Raw genomic sequence first — 17,494 nt, forward strand, 5'->3', positions numbered from 1 at the left:
GATCAAGGACAAGAAGACAGGGGCTCCCGAGAAAAACCCCGGAACGTGGCGCAGCTCGGGCGGTTCTACGCCTAGAGTCGAAATATAGTCCTCCTCCGTAAAAATACAATGTGCTCGAAACGCCCGCGAGTTTTCGGACGCACTCTTTTCCTTTTCGGGGCACCGAGTGGGGCCGGAAAGGTTTTTAATGAGGCGGGCTCGCGGTGCTTGCAATATAATAAAGATAGTGGAATTATATATCTTTTCGACGAGGCTCGGGGGCTCTCACCCAGAAGATACAATATATATATCTCGCTTTGGTATAAAGTACCTCGCCAAATAAAAATACGTCGCAAAATAGCAATCAACAGAAAAAGCTCAGGGTTCGCACCCGCAAAAATGGTGTACAAATATAATTTATCTTGCCTTGGGACAAACCTCGCATCACAAAAAGAGAAAAATATCGCCATCACAACGCCCGGGGGCTTGGCATTGAAAAACAGAAATGTAGTAACTTTACAATATAGATTATGTTTCCTACACACAAGATACAATCCTTGGAGCAACAAAACTTCAAGAGCTACCCAATATATTATCTATCGTCAGCCGTTCATTATTTATAGCGCGAGTGCTATGCTCCGCATAACTGCCTTTCACGAAGAATTCAGCATCCAGACGAAGAAGTTCATCCATCATATCTTCGGCAACAGGAGTCACAATGTCGTCATATCTGCCGAAGTTCCTTTTCCTCTTCGCCATCTTCGCCAGACACTTCGGAACAATTTGACTCATATCTAATTTCGGGCAGCAGATTTTTATCATGATCATGGCAAACCTTGCGCCAGCAGCTAATTGGGCTCGCACAAACCCGTGGATTCGAGGAGCATCTCGAAATTGTTCCATCAAAGCGGGAAGCGTCTCTGGCATCTTATTACGTGGAAACATGGTCCCGTAAACTAAAGACAAGGTCCTCGTACAAAAGTCGAGAAAATCGCGGACTCGCAGGCGCACGATCTTGAAATCTGACGATTTGGCGAGTCCGTTCAGGTGTGCCCCAAAAATCTGAACCATGATCACGTGCAAGCCTCAGAAGAGCATTGGAACGAGCTTCAACGCGTTCATCTTCTGTAGCAGCATTCAAAAAGGGACCTATTTTGACAAAATTAGCGAGCAACAAGAAGACAAGAAAAAAAAAAAGATAAAGTGGGACAAAGATACCGAAGCACACCTGCCATATCCAGGCTAGCATCTGTTAGCAGTTGAAGCATGAAATTTTCTCGAGACATAGCCGCAGCAGCTTCAGCAATGGCGGCATCCTTCTCGATTACAGCATCTTGAGCGTGTTGGAGTGCTACTTTTTCCCTCTCGGAGGATTTCCGAGACTGTTCCATAAGCATAAGTGATTGCTTCTTCACGGACTGGAGTTGTTGCCGAAGTTCTTCCAAATTTTCTGCCGAAGTATTACTTGCAGAAGTGTCGACAAAATTAACAGCGCCAGGGGTTTTCTTCGAAGGAGGCGAAGGAAAAACCTCGGAGGGACCAGGAGTTGACGTATAGTTGTCAAAAATTAACTGGAAAAAGAGAGATATTTCGACATCAATCATTGAGCAAAGATAGATTTCCATTCATTCCCATAATATATACATGTCTATTACAAAAGAAGGACCTCTAGAGACCTACTAAAGCAGTCATCGCCAAGAACACCATGGCAACAGTGCCAAAAGAAGGAAATAAGCTAAAAAAGGAAAAAAGCAAAGGGGCATTCAACTAGACCTCCGGCTTTGATGAGCTAGGAGTCGAAGATGGCTTGATCCCGAGATAGGACAGGATTTTCTTCGTGTTGGGCTTCGCTGCCTTGATCAGCGATCGCCATTTTGCTGTTCTATCTGCTCTGTGTCGCCTACTTTCGCCCAGTCGATAGTTTGCTGACTATCAGCAACCAAGGCAACAGTATTTTCAACAGCGACCTTCATATTTTCCTGGCGCATCTTCAGCCCAAGATCTTCTGGTGGATTAAAGCACTTAGCCAGAGCAAGGAAAGTTGCAGGTTCCTCTTTCTTCGGGAAGAAGTATGGGAAGAGTCGCGACAACCCTGCTTTAGCTTGATCAATGCCATCGCGTGCTTCTGTTCCATGAAATTCAAGGAATGAAACGGCGTCAAGAAGAGGATCATTGTCGGGATCTTCAAGTTCAAATTCTTGAGCCGTTCTATCTGCCAAGATAAAAACTTATTGAGCAACAAATGATCGAAGAAAAAGAAAGTCCAAAGGATATGAAGTGGTTCAAATACTTACTGACAAAGCGACGATTTTGCGTCCTTATGCGCTTAAGGACGGCTTCCTCGCGAGCAGATTGTGCAGCTATATGCTCGCTCGGTCGAAGTTTCTGCATCGTGAAGTCTTTTCCTAAGATCTTCGACACCAAGCAGCATCGGTCTTGGCCTTGTCAGCCTCTGCTCTAGCTTGAACAGCATCTGATTCGGCTTTCTTACGAGCCTCTTCACTTCGCTCTAATTTTTGAGCAAGCGTATTGGCACGCTCGTTGGCCGCCGCCAGTTTTTCTGCCAACAAAGTTAAATTTAGTCAAAAATATCGACAACAAAGGAGTAAGAGAGCAGCGGCAAAAAAGAAGTAGCAAGGCATCACCTTCAGTTTGGCTGGCATATTCACGGTACCCAATGAATTGGGCACCGATACGGATAAGCTCTTTGATCATAGGCTGTTAAAAAAAAGTCGGTATGAGAAGGATATAATGGCACACAGAAGCAAATAGGGGAAGTTCAGACAGTGACAAGAATATTAAGAACTTACATCATCCAAGAGAGGGTTAGAGGAGCTACTCAATTGGAGAGAAGGCTCCGGGATTGTTTCAGTTCTTGCCCTTTTTGGTGAAGGGACAAGGGGGCTTGAAGGAGGAGTAGAAGCGCCGACGTTTTGTTGAGGAGGCGAGGATTCTTCTCCTTCAACTGGCGGCTCCGAAACAACTAAAGTATGTGACGTACTCGTTCGAGCAGCCACATCCAAAGTTGGTGTTTCTTCCTCATCATCACTGTGGTAAAAGGGTGGCAGCATAAAAAGCAAGACAGACAAATTTCTTCGAGTATAAAAATAAAAAGAAAGAGAGGGAACTCACGAACTGATAAGGCTCTCAAGGTATGGATCATAAGCTGCCTTCTGATGTGAAGGAGCAGCTTCTTCGACTTTGGAGGTACCGGAATCTTCAACATCACTCCTTTTCCTTTTGTTCTTTGGAGAAACAGCAGGAGGAGGAGATTGTGCCGATGCAGTACCTTCAGAGGCAGCCTCCTTTTCAATAGATCCCGCAGATTTTCGAGAATCTGCGGGTTCATTCGCAAAAGAGGGGGCATCTTGGTTGTCGTCAGTGACAATGGCCCTTTCTTCGACATCTCCACCCTCAGGAAGGGGAGGAAGCGAGACAAGATTTGGATGATTCTATATAAAAACAAGGGAAGATGTCAACAACGGAGATATAAAAGTTAGCAACACAATAACAAATCAATCGACAAAATTTACCTTGGGAAGCGCATTGTCGGCGCTGTACGGTTTTACACGACAAGAAGAAGGGACAAAATCTTTTTTGCTGAGAGAGGAGATTTTTCGGACAAGTTTTTCTAAATCTTTGACCTCTAAATCCACTGACAACCGATCTGCATCCTCGTTGCCAGCATACTTCCAGAGAGGATTTTTGCGAGCCTGAAGAGGCTGCACTCTGATTCTAAGAAAATACGCTGTGATTTGGATACCTGACAATTCTTCGCCGCGAGTATTTTGCAACTCATGGATGCGAGTCATCAAGGCCTCTGTCGAAGCTTTTTCTTCTTCGGTAGCTTCTGCATCCCAAGAACGGCGATGAAGGATTTTCTCGGCACCATCAAACGGAGGGATGTTGTCTTCAGCACATCCATGGTTTTCCTCTTGAATGTACAACCACTTCTTGCGCCACCCTTGAACAGAGTCAGGGAGTTTGACGTCGAAGTAATTGACTGTGGGGCGAACAGAAATAACAACGCCGCCTATATTATAGGCGACATTGGGAGAGCCATTACGGCGGCAGAAGAAAATGCGCTTCCATAGCGCCCAGTTAGGCTGGACGCCAAGGAAGGCCTCGCAAAGAGTGATGAAAATGGAGATGTGAAGAATGGAGTTTGGCGTGAGGTGGTGGAGTTGCAGACCGTAGATAAAAAGCAGTCCACGGAGAAAAGGATGAATGGGGGAGGATAGACCACGGATGAGATGATCAACAAAACTTACCCGGTACCCCATTGGAGGGGTTGGGTAGCTCTCCTCACTGGGGAAGCACAATGCCTTGGGTTTCTTGCTGATCCCCAGCTTCTTCAGCATGTTGATGTCTTGAGTGGAAATTTTCGATCTTTCCCACTCCGCCGCCCCAAGATCCGTAGCGGCCATGGAGGATTCCGGCATGCTGTGCCTTGTCAATCGACGCGGTGGCATCAACAATGGCGCAGGGTTTGCAGTTTGGAGGCGAGAAGCTCAAGAGGTTGTGGATCGCAGAAGGAAATTTGCAGATGAGAGAAGGAGGACGGCGCGAACGGAAGTGCTCAAGGAGGAAGAAGACGATCTTATATAGGGGTGCGGTGAAACGACGAACCGTTGGATAAGGAAAATGTGTGGCAGATGATAGCCACGTGGCAGCAAGGGTAAAAAGTAATTCAACGTTGGGGAAGTTACGGTGCGTGCGCCAGAAAAAGCGGAGGACGTGTGTCCCCCATTTGCACGACGTGTCAAGATAGTGGATCAATTGGGCCCACAAGGCAGCAGGAGAAAAAAACTTCTCGCGATTTTTGGACTTACAATCGTGGCTATCGTCAGCAATAACGTTACCTTGGCAGAAGGAAAAATTCGACTCAACAGCTGCATCAAAAGGCGACATGCAAAAATATTAGAGAGCCTTTGATCAAATACAAGTTTTTGGTCAAATGCTCGGGGGCTACTTTGGAAAAATGAAAAGATCAAGAAAGACAAAATAGAAATGGTGTGAGCCTATGGTCAAATACAAGTATTTGTTCATAGCCTCGGGGGCTACTCCCATCGGGAGCGCTGTTCGCGCACCCGAGAAATTATAAAACTTCGGGAGAGGAAAAAATATAGTGGCATAAAGTGTGGAGCCTACAACCAAGCACAAGTTCTTGGTTGTAGCCTCGGGGGCTACTCCCATCGGGAGCGCTGTTCGCGCACCCGAGAAATTATAAAACTTCGGGAGAGGAAAAAATATAGCGGCATAAAGTGTGGAGCCTACAACCAAGCACAAGTTCTTGGCTGTAGCCTCGGGGGATACTCCCATCGGGAACGCTGTTCGCATGCCCGATGAAATTATAAAAAAAAAGAAGAGAAAGACAGAATGAAAAGAAGAAAGATAGAAAAGCAAAAGAGTATATTTCGAGTTATAAATAACTCTGCATATACTCCCATCGGGAGAGCAATATAAGTCATCTTTGACTCGATAAAATGTGCCATTCCATCAGCCGAATAAGCACTCGACAATATATTCTCAGAACGCCGAAGTTGCGATCAATTTTCGAATGCCGCAAAACTTTGCGAAGGTAAGACCCCAGCATCTATTCCGTGAGGCGTGGCGCCGTCTCGACGTTGGTTTGCTACTTTTATCCGTATCAACGGATACGAAGAAAAATCCTAACGGACGCGTTAGGTACCCGATAAATATGACTGGGACTCGACGGAATGGTAAGACCTTAAGCGGCATCCGTCGAAGTTTACACCAAGTATCCCGAAATCATGTCCAGGGACATGATTTTGAAGTAGGTTTTTGCGGATTGCCACTAGAGCAGTTAACTAGTACCTGATCCGTCAGATGAACTAGCCCCAACTACCATTATCCCTGTGCAATATAGAAATTTATATGAAGAAATATAGAAAAGTTTAAGTTGTCGAGTAAAAATAACCAGTGGAGATTTTCCCTAACTCTACGATTCAAGCAAAATCTCGGGGGCTACTGACATAGGCATCCCAAATGGGCCTGCCGAAGATAGTACCCGGGTTTATCGAAGGCCCATTACTCGAAGAATAAGAAGATTCGGAAGCCCAAGATATTATTAAGGAAAGCTAGAGTTGTAATAGAAAGTCTTATTTGTAATCTTACGGGATGAGTTTGAAACCTTCCCGGACTTTGTAACTTGTACGGCACAAATCCCTCGGCTCCGCCTCCTATATAAGGGGGAGTCGAGGGACGCAGAGATCATCGAATCACTGTTTCTAAAACCCTAGCTTTCATATTCGTCGAGTACTTTTCGGCTGAAACCTTCGAGATCTACTTGCCCTCTACATCCAACTAAACCCTAGTCTACAATCCGTAGGCATTGACAAGTTAATACCTTGTAAACGACTTCTACTTCATCTCCATCCCACTGTATTAAACATTGGTGCATCGTGGATGGAATGCAACAGTTGGCGTGGATCCAATCTCTCCCTAGCAGGACAGCATAGGTGCTCTTGCTATCGACAATAAAGAACGTCGTAGGGATGGTTTTTCTTCCTACGGTCGGATCCACGTTCGTAACACCTTGTGCTTCGGATGCTTGGCCGTTGAAATCGCTCGGTGTAACGTTGGTCTTGATCAGATCCGAGCTAGAGCGTCCCAACCGACGTAGCATGGAGTATGGCATAATGTTGATTGCCGCTCCAGGTGTCCACCAGCATCTTGTTGACGAGGCTGCCCATTGATATAACCTCGTAAGTACGGGGCCTTCAGGTGTCCGTAGCTCCTTTCTCGTGGCTTCTCAAAGATAAGCGGCCGTGGGCCGCAGTCAAGTTGTGCCACAGGTGCTTCGTCTAATCTCGGAGCACAAAACTCCGCTGGAAGGATGAACACCATGTTTGTGCCAGCCGATGTCTCATCATCGGCTTTCCTTTGTTTGGGGCGCCACTCTTTCTTTTGTGGTCGACCTTCTTCGTCCAGAGTTCGCTGAATTTTCGCGGCCAGACCAGGCCGTGCCTTCCTTAACGTGTGCAGGTATAACCTTTCGGCTTCCTCCAAACCACGTAGTCGCTGAACCCTACGCTTTTGGGAACGGCTGAGTCCATCAGGGCACCACCTTGGCCGGTGGTACTTATCTTCTTCTTCTTCATCGTCGTCTTCTAACTCCTCGAGATCTTCCACCCGAGACGACTCAGCATGCTTGTTCCGAGATGGGAGAGGCCCTAGACGTTTGAATACTGACACGTCTCCTGCACCCTTCTTCTTCGTCTACATTACGGGCGGTTGCCGATTGTAGGCAATCGGCTCATTCCTGAATCCCAGCGAGTGCTCGAAGAAGGGACAGGTCCCGAGTGCCTATCCACGTCGTCTTGCTCTCTTGACTTTTCCTTGGCATGGCGCTCATATCTCTCCTCGTCGCGATCATGCCGACGATGTCTCCTGGCGTCCCTACTAGCCAGACGATCTCTTTCGTCATCGTCATCGTATCGTCGGCGTTGGTCGTATTGACTCACGTATTTGTTGAGGAGGTGATCAGAGAGAGGTCGCTGATATCGCACATTCTTCACTTCTCACTCTGATGTAGCGCTTGCCATCGTGCCGGAGCCGATCGCGTGGAACGGCTTCCTCTTTGTCCTTGTTATGAGAGCGGCTGCCCTCGTCTCTGTCCTTACCAGAGTGGTGCCCAGGTCCTACCATGTTGATGCTGAACGAGAAACCTGGCTGGCACCTCCCAGGGTAAGTGCATTCCACCATGTTAACGGCGGGGAAAGGGTGTGTGTCGACTTTCATGGCGTACTGGCTGAAAATTAGACGCCCTTGTTCTATCGCCATTTGGATCTGCCGACGCCACACCCTGCAGTCGTTGGTGGTATGGGTGAACGTGTTATGCCACTTGCAGTATGGCTTTCCGTTCAGCTCCTGTGCCGTGGGGATTTTGTGGCCTTCGGGTACCTTTAGCTGCTTCTCCTTAAGTAAGAGGTCGAAAATTTGCTCAGCTTTGGTTACGTCGAAGTCAAACCCTCTTGGAGGACCTTGTGGCTTGACCCACTTGCAGGACACGGGGCTTGCCCCCCGAGTCCATTCAGCCACTGCTACCTCTTGATCTCCCGCAGAGCCTTCACCTTCCTCTGCCTCAACCAGGACTACCGCACGCTTGAACTTGTCCTGGTACAACTCTGGGTGGCGCTGTTCATATAATGACAGTTTCTGAACCATATGCGCCAGTGAAGGGTAATCTGCTTGGGAAGCCATATCCTTGATTGGCGATGCGAGACCCACCACCGCCAACTCGACTGCTTCTTTTTTAGTCAAACGAGCCGAATAGCATCGGTTCCTAACGGTCCTGAAGCGCTGGATGTATTCTGACACTGTTTCTCCGCGCTTCTGTCGTACTTGTGCTAGATCGGCAATGCCAGCCTCGGAAGCCTCTGAGTGATACCGCATGTGGAACTGTTCTTCCAACTGCATCCAAGTCCGGATTGAGTCCGGTGGCAGCGATGTGTACCACCCGAAAGCCGATCCTGTGAGGGACCGTGCGAAGAACCTCACACGTAGTTCATCCGATGCTTGAGATCGTGCCCGGCTGCGCCAAATATCGGCTCACATGCTCGATTGAACTGGAACCATCCGACCCACTAAACTTGGAGAATTCAGGGAGCCGATATTTGGGTGGTAGTGGGATCAAATCGTACTCGTTGGGGTACGGCTTGGAATAGCCGATTGCCCTCCTTTTCGGCACCATGCCGAACCGGTCTCTCAAGATTGTACTGATCCGATCCGCGGTGCTGGCTGCGGAGTCGAGCTCCGAAGATTCGCCGGAGTGGCGTACTTAGCCAGCCACGCTTGCTTCTCAAGCTCTGAGCTAGGCTGCAGGAGTTGAGCTTTGGAGGTTTGTTGGAGTGGCATACTTAGCTAGCCACGTACGCTTCTCAAGATCCGATCCGGAAGCTCCTCCTCGCCGTTCCGAAGTCCCCGCCGTTGCGGTCTGGTTCGTGAGTGCCCGAGTCATCTGCGATCCGGCACGTATGTGCACGTGTACCCGTGAGGGATCTCCTTAGGCGCCTCATACAAGAACTGGTAATCACTAGGGTCACCACCGATCTTGTAGACGACGAATGCCGGTGAACTCGGCACTTCGGTGCTGCCAACGCGAACGGCAGCGGTGGTCGGGACCGGAGTGGTATCTCTCCTTGGTGAGTCCCTAGAGCAGGTCCCGACGGAGAGTACCGATGCCTCGTGATTTCCTGGATCACCCGAAGGGCGACACGCTCCAAAGTGTTCACCAGGCTCTCAGAATGGCGGTGCAGCGAATGAGCTACCATGAAATTAATATCCTGACGCAGAGACCAGGTGCGTTCCTCTGAAGGGGTAGACAGGTCCACTCCATCGAGCGCGCCTTCAGGTGAGAACCCTTTCCACCTAATGCCGTGTGAGCGGGTCCTACGGAAAGAGCCGATGAGGTCGGCTTCGAGGATAGCTTTGACCTCGTCATACTTCTTCTTGAGCTCCTCAGTCAGATCTTCGTACGTGACTGGAGTACCTTCCGCCATCTCAGATGTAGATGGCGATGAAGTTGATGTCAAAGACCGTCCCACTTGGCGTGCCAGAATGTGTTGGCGTCCGAAACCCACCGGCGAGTAGCGGCTGGCAACACGAAGAGCCGGGAGGCTCCCAGAACTGCGGCTGGCCCTGGTCCCTCGAGCGACGGCCCGCAAAGCCTCGGCACGCACGTCCGATGCTTGGTGCAAGGGCGTGCCACCCGACCTATACCCGGTCAGGAAGGTGATGGATTTTCTTCGCTTAGTTTCCTGCATGGCATACACGTAAACATTAAATACGAGCCTCGATCGGCTCTCAGGTTGTCCTGTGAATCGGCTCAAGGAGCCGATCCACCCATGATTCGTATGAGGTCTACGATCACATGGTGGTCCTGCTTGGTCAATATAAAGCTAAAACGCCCCACGACGATTTAGGGTTTTCACCACATAATCGGAACATCCTACGCGTGATTGAGCCTGGCAGCCACGCACGGTGATAATAAACCAACCCTAGACAAGGCCTAAAAACCAACATGAAGTTGATCCCCGGAACATCTTATCTAGGGCCAGCAAACTACACCCTACGTGCTACTGGATCCTTCAACCCGTTTGCAAGGCCTAACTATGCAGATATTAAACTAATCCTTGAAGAACAAGGAGCAATCATAACGGATCGGATCTACTAAACAATGATCAAGCGAGGTGCCGCCCTTACACCTAAGATAGGTGTAAGGGCGGCTAGACGTCTAAGGGTTGCATGGACAAAAGCATGTGACACGATGAAACAATGCTAACCCTAACACATCTATGATAACTACGTTGCTCGCCATCAACAAAGCTTCAGCACGAGCAACGCATAAACAACGAATAAACGTATACTGCCTAGATCGCAAGATGCGATCTAGGCAGCATGATGCTTACCCGGAAGAAACCCTCGAAACAAGGGGTTGGCGATGCGCCTAGATTGGTTTGTGATGAACGTGATTGTTGTTTTTCTCAATAACCCTAGATACATATTTATCGTCCGTAGACTTTCTAACGTGGGAATAATCCCAACCGTGCACGAGCCAAATTCTATCTAACCGACACGTATCCTACTATATTTACAGATACACGGGCAAACTAGCCCAAACTTTGTATACAAGGCCGATTCATGTATATCTTCCGTGTATATTCTTCAAGCCCATCTTAATCGCGGCCCACCTCTGATCCGGTCAAATTCTGGTGATAACAGTTTCTTGCTTTTATCTTGCTTTATTTGCTATCGTTGGTTTGCTATAAGAAAATCCAAAAAGATTTTGCTTTGTTTGCTTGTTTCCTTTTGTTCTTGCTTCCAAATTCGAAAACACCAAAAATATTTGCTGTTCTTCTTTGGTTTTGTAAAGTTCTTTATGAGTTCAATGGTCTTTGGTGGCTGGAGCGTGGTTTTCATTTCATATTATCCAAGCTACACAAGTGAAAGGCAATAATGACGATATTCGACGATCTGATTGTGGTGAGAGGCTGGTATGAACTCTATTTGTTTTCATTTTTGTACATATACTCATCCATGTGAGCATGCTTAGTTGGTCCATGTGAGGTATATGTCATTTAAGAAAGTCTAGTAGTTCATGATCTCTCATGTTTAGCTCCAATTTATTAATATGAGTAGCATGTCATGGATGTTTGCTTGCATTGTTTTATTCATAAATAGGTATGATATTGTGGTATCCTCCTCTGAATAATTCGTTTGAATTAAACTTGGCACATGCTCACGCATGCATATGACTGAACAAAAGTCAATTAAGCCTCGATGATTTACATTGCTTCCGAATTCTTGTATCACTTTTATGCCTCGCTTAATTTATTTTGTCACAAGCATGATTATGACAGTTACTGCTCTCTTGATTGTCGCTTCCCAGTCTATTGCTAGCCTTCACTTGTACTGAGCGGGAACGTTGCTCGTGCTTCCAAACAAATGAAAACCAAGTTATTCCATAGTGTCCACCATAAATACCTATGCATGGCATTTCAAACCATTCCAAGTAAATTCTCATGTGCTACCTTTAAACCTTCAAAATGCTTCTCAATTTGTGTTAATGTTTTATAGCTCATGAGGAAATATGTGGTGTTTATCATTCAATATTGTCATTTACTCTTGACAGACTTTCATAATGGACTAGTGGCACATCCGCTTATCCAATAATTTTGCAAAAAGAGCGGGCAACGGGGTTCCCAGCCCCAATTAATCAACTTTCATTAATAATTCTCTTCACATGTTTTGCCCTCGATTTATCGGTAAGCAACTTAAATTGCAAATAGACACTCCTCCATGGTATGTGATTGATGGAAGGCACCCGAGGATTCGGTTAGCCATGGCTTGTGTAAGCAAAGGTTGGGGGAGTGTCATCCATAATAAAACTAAAGTACGTGTGTAAACAAAAGAGAAGAGGGATGATTTACCTTGCTGGTAGAACTAACGTCCTTCATGGGAGCCGCTCTTGAAAGTCTGGTTGACAAGGTAGTTAGAGTACCCATTATCATTCGTTGACAACAACAAACACCTCTCAAAATAATTTTACTCTTGTTTTACAAATGAAAAGCTCTAGCACATGTTAATCCCTCGCTTCCCTCTGCGAAGGGTCAATCTTTTACTTTTACATTGAGTCTCCATCCTTTCTTTGAGCACTTTCTTGAGAGCACAACTCGTCATTCTTAGTATAATATGCTTGTCCCAAAATATGATTAATTGTGGTATAACTTTGATGCTTTTATCTTTGACAATCACTATTTCTAGTCTTTCTATGAACTTCGGAGGTGCCCGAGCATTTATGTTTTGTCGATCAAATATGGGCAAGCGAGATACCACTCTATCATACTCTTTTATGAACATTGCAATCCTCGCTTATATACATGATTCATGATGCTTATTATTAATTTTTGGTACCTTTCCATGATTGACATAGCTATTAGATGATCTTATTTGCATGTATCTTATTATGAACTCGCCTAAGTGTTAGCCATAGCATGAGAATATTTACATCATATGAACAAATGTGTTCGTGAAAGTTCTTTTATCGCTCGCTTGTTAATCGAATTGCTTGAGGACAAGCAATAAGCTAAGCTTGGGGGAGTTGATACGTCCAAAACGTATCTACTTTCCCGAACACTTTTGCTATTGTTTTGCCTCTAATTTGTGTATTTTGGATGCAACTAACACGGACTAACGCTGTTTTCGACAGAACCGTTCGGTGTCTCGTTTTTGTGCAGTAAATCCAACTTTCGGGAAAATCCTCATAATTTATGCGAAGGTCCTATTTTCCCGAATATTGGCGGAGCCGTAAGGGCGAGCCGGTGGGGGCCCGAGGGCCCCACACACTAGGCCGGCGCGCCCAGGAGGGGCCCGCGCGGCCCTAGTGTGTGGCGGCCTCGGCTGGCCCCCGACGCCCTCTTTCGGACTACTTATTGCCTTCGACCTAAAAACGCACGGAAAAAATTCGAAGTCGCCAGAAACCCTCCAGAACGCCGCCACATCGCGAAACTTCGTCTCGGGAGCCAGAAGTCTCCGTTCCGGCACTCCGCCGGACGGGAATTGGAGGAGATCATCGCCACCATCACCACCGACGCCTCTCCATCGACCAACCATGTTTCCCCCATCCATGTGTGAGTAATTCCCCCGCTGTAGGCCGAAGGGGATGGTAGGGATTGGATGAGATTGGTCATGTAATAGTATAAGATTGTTAGGGCATAGTGCCTAGTGTCCGTAATTGGTACTTTGATGATATTGTTGCAACTTGTTATGCTTAATGCTTGTCACTAGGGCCCGAGTGCCATGATCTCAGATCTAAAAATGTTATTATTTCATCATGATATTCATTGTTTATGGTCTTACCTGCAAGTTGTATACACATGTCGTCGTCCGGAACCAATGGCCCCGAAGTGACGAAATCGGGACAACCGGAGGGGATGGTAGTGATGTGAGGATCACATGTGTTCACGGAGTGTTAATGCTTTGCTCCGGTACTCTATTAAAAGGAGTACCTTAATATCCAGAAGATTCCCTTGAGGCCCGGCTGCCACCGGCTGGTAGGACAAAAGATGTTGTGCATGTTTCTCATTGCGAGCACGTACGACTATAATTGGAACACATGCCTATTGATTGCTTTGTACTTGGACACCGTTTTATTATTATCTGCAAATGCCCTACTTGATTGTTACATGAGTTTCTCTCATCCATGCAACGCCCGTTATCCGTCCCCGTGCCTACGTATTTTAATCCTCGCTCGTTTACTATAATCACTACCGCTGTCTCTCGTTACTTCCGTCGTCGTTATTTCACTACTCGCTATCGCTATAAAACTCGTTACTATCGATAAACTCTTGCGAGCAAGTGTGTTTCCAGTGTGCAGCTGAATTGACAACTCCGCTGTTAAGGCTTTCAAGTATTCTTTGTCTCCCCTTGTGTCGAATCAATAAATTGGGTTTTACTACCCACGAAGACTGCTGCGATCCCCTATACTTGTGGGTTATCAGTCATCCGATGCACTTTCTTGCCTAGGAGAAGTGCACTATTACAATATTCTAGTAAAAATAAATCCAAAACATGTTACAAACCATGAAAAAAGAGAATCACAACATTTCCAAATAGTAATACAACAAAAATGTTATGCAACAAATTTTTGCTACTCGCGGCAAAACTGGAATGTCCTAGCAAAATACACTAAAGAAGTGGGAAACCTTTTGCAACATGGGAGGTCAATGTTTGTAGCACCTCACGAGAACCTCTACGAAATTTAAGCAAAAAATATGGCAACACCCATAATTATTGTAGCATCGTGTTTCTGTTTTTTTGCAGCAAAACACAACATGCATTTGTAACATTTTATACACACGCACGCAACATCAAAATGTCTAAGAAAAAACAAACTTGTAGCACACCCATAATCCTGGCAGCATCTTGTCTATGTGTTCGCAACAAAACACATATGACTATAGCATTTTGGATGCACGTATTCAACATCAAAGAATCATGGAAAAAAACTTAATTTCTACCTTCCCTCCATGGTGGCCCCGATCTATCCGATTTGGCATCGCTGGCCACAAATCGGCTCGTGGTCACTCATGTAATCGTCAAAAAATGTTGTAAAATTTCTTTGAATTGAACGAACCCACCAAGTAACTTAATATTAGTTTTCTCACTCGTGTGAGAATTACTTATGTAGGTGATTGTCATAATGTGCATCCTCTATATTGAAACTTAAACCAGCAGGAGGATTAATCTTTTCTCCACCTTTCTAGAACTTTGCTAGTCTGAGTTTGTTTTATTCTATCAAATTTTGCACCCTCCTTTTGTCTACCAATAGGGTCGCTCACGAACCAAGGCTCACAAGCAATGATCCTTTTCTCCCTTTTCTCATTCATGTTTCCTTCTTCTCCTCGACAAAGAGATGATTTTAGTGCAAACCTAAGAACATTAAGACAAGGTGGTACATGCACAACTAACTTATCATGGATCAACTACGACCCTTATACGCTATATCAAACCTTTCAACCAGCTCTATGCCATCATTAGTGCACGCGTAAAGGCATTGGAGCAAATGAAAGTATGTTTCTAAATAGCGTGGGCAACTGGAGCAGCAGCGAGCATGCATGGATGGACCAATTTTGTAATACCCCGACTTGTCAGCGAAGTCCCATGTGGGCCAAGTGGAGTTATGTGTTTGGACTAGTCCCACGTTGAGAGTTTAAATAGACATTGACCATCATATATACCCTTTGTGTAACAGTTGAGTTAACCCTTTTTATATGAAGTTAGTACAAATGTGTAAGAGAGTGCGATGTAAATATGGGCCCACACCTTAAGGTGTGCATGGCTCCACCACTCCCTAGTTCTCCTTCCTTCTCACATGTATAGCCCCTTCCCTCATCCATCGGCATCTCACCACCTATGGTTAGAGTACACTGCCTTAGCCACCAACAACACTCTACATTGCCATCCACCACACTCAATTGATGAGGTGGAACAACATGAGGGACTTGGGGTTAGGATCACAATAAACCTAGGGCCGAAGGGAAGGAATACTAAGAGAAAGGCCCACTTCGGTCTTTTCATGTGGGTTCAATGACGAAGAAAGTAGCGAACATCAATTGGCTGTGAATATTGGGGAAAATTACATTAAGAAGGACAATCGTCAAATGAAAGAAAAGTTAGGCATGCCAATCAAATAACCTTACACCAAATGATGGAATAGTTTGGATCGTGCAAAGGTGTTATTCTCTACGGTGTTCGCAGCTTTCAAAAGATTTTGAATGTGTGTGCATGCCCGTCCTCTTCCGCACCTTTCATGTAGCAATCACTCAGAAAGCCCACCTAAGAGCAGATACCCTAGGGGTGAAAATTGTTAGTGGATAATCCGTACTATCCCACATTCCTATACGTGATACTAAAAATGGAAGTGGTAATATGTCTGACATCCCTGAAAATGGATATGGTACCATAAGGATTTTACAAATACAAATACAAATGTGGTATTGAATTTTGCATCATATATGGATATGGAAATGGATATATCCGTATCCAAATAAGATTATGTGGGCTAATTTAGTAATTCGTTTCCAAAATACCAATTACCTAACCTAGAAAAACTAACAAATCGGTCAAATGTTCTTTTATGTGATAGAACTTAAACTACTTGCATTATATCAATATATTTATCTTTCTACCATTCTATAGTTAACTTATTACTACATACATGACATGATTCTATTTTTTCCGTATTCGCTCCGAATTGAAAAGAAAAAGTATTAGTATCTGAGTAAAATCCACTTCAAATTTATACTCGACAATACCTATATTCGCATTTTTATTTATTTTTAAAATATAAAAGTAGATATGGAAAGGGAACTATGCAATTGACATCCGCATCCGACCCGTTTCCCGGTGATGTCTTTCGGTCAGTCGTTCCCTTCTCCATACCGTGGATGTTTTGGCCCTTCAGCTAAGGGCATCTCCAGCGGGCCGACGCATTTCGGACGTCCGAAATGTCCGTTTGCGTCGGCCCGCGGACGTGGCCCAGGGTGACCGTTTGCGTCTGGGGTACCTCCAGCGGTGCGGACGCATTTTTTAGCGGGGACATCGTCAAGCTCGCTAATGGCGTTTTACGTCCCGTCGAGGACTGCCGCCGGTGATTAACTGTTCCCGCGCGACGACGTCGTTCTATATGGCAAGTTTTGCCGGCGTTTCGCGCGCGCGGGAAACGACATGCGCGCCAACGTCGTTTCCCGCCCCGTCGTGGCTATATATGGTGGACACCGGCGGTGGCGACGGGCACACCTCAAGCTAATCCATTCATGGCCGGGCAGAGCCTTAGTTGGGAGCACGTTGTTCAGATGTGCCGCCACCGCCACCCGGAGGAGCAGGAGGAGGTAGTCGCCGCCGGTGTTGAGGCCCAGCAGCTGGACCTGGAGGAGGCGGCGGCGGAGGCGGTAGAGCGCGCGGAAGGGCGCCTCGCGGCGACCAGGGCGGAGATCGCCAACGCCATGGCCGAGCTCTCCGACGCCAGGGCCGAGCTCGCGGAGGCGCGGGCGGCCCCTCCGGCGGTCCGCCATGGCTCGGGGGTTAATGTGCTCCGACCTGGACTCGCTCCAACGTAGGGGCCCTTCTCCCGCGCGGGTCGAGCAGGAGAACCGGGAGCTGGCGGTCGCCATCGCCGCCAGGGACGAAGTGGTGGCTGAGGCGGCTAGGGACAGGGCCCGTTTCGTCGCCCAGCTGGCGGGGTTGCAGGCGGCGGCCCAGGCGAACGAGGAGGCGGCGGCGGCCCAGGCGGTGGCGAAGGAGGCGGTGGAGGTGGCGGCAGCCCAGGCGGCGGCGGAGGAGGCGGCGGAGGTGGCGGCGGCCCAGGCGGCGTCCCTGTGGGACAACTCCTTGGCCGAGGCCCTCGAACGCCGCATGCGGCAGGGCGAGGTGTTCCATGTGCGGCGTGCGCGGCGCGCGGAGTGCGCGAAGCGCTCCCGCTTCGACGACA

Source organism: Lolium rigidum, chromosome 7 (genome assembly GCF_022539505.1).
Source record: "Lolium rigidum isolate FL_2022 chromosome 7, APGP_CSIRO_Lrig_0.1, whole genome shotgun sequence".
Lineage (NCBI taxonomy): Eukaryota > Viridiplantae > Streptophyta > Magnoliopsida > Poales > Poaceae > Lolium > Lolium rigidum.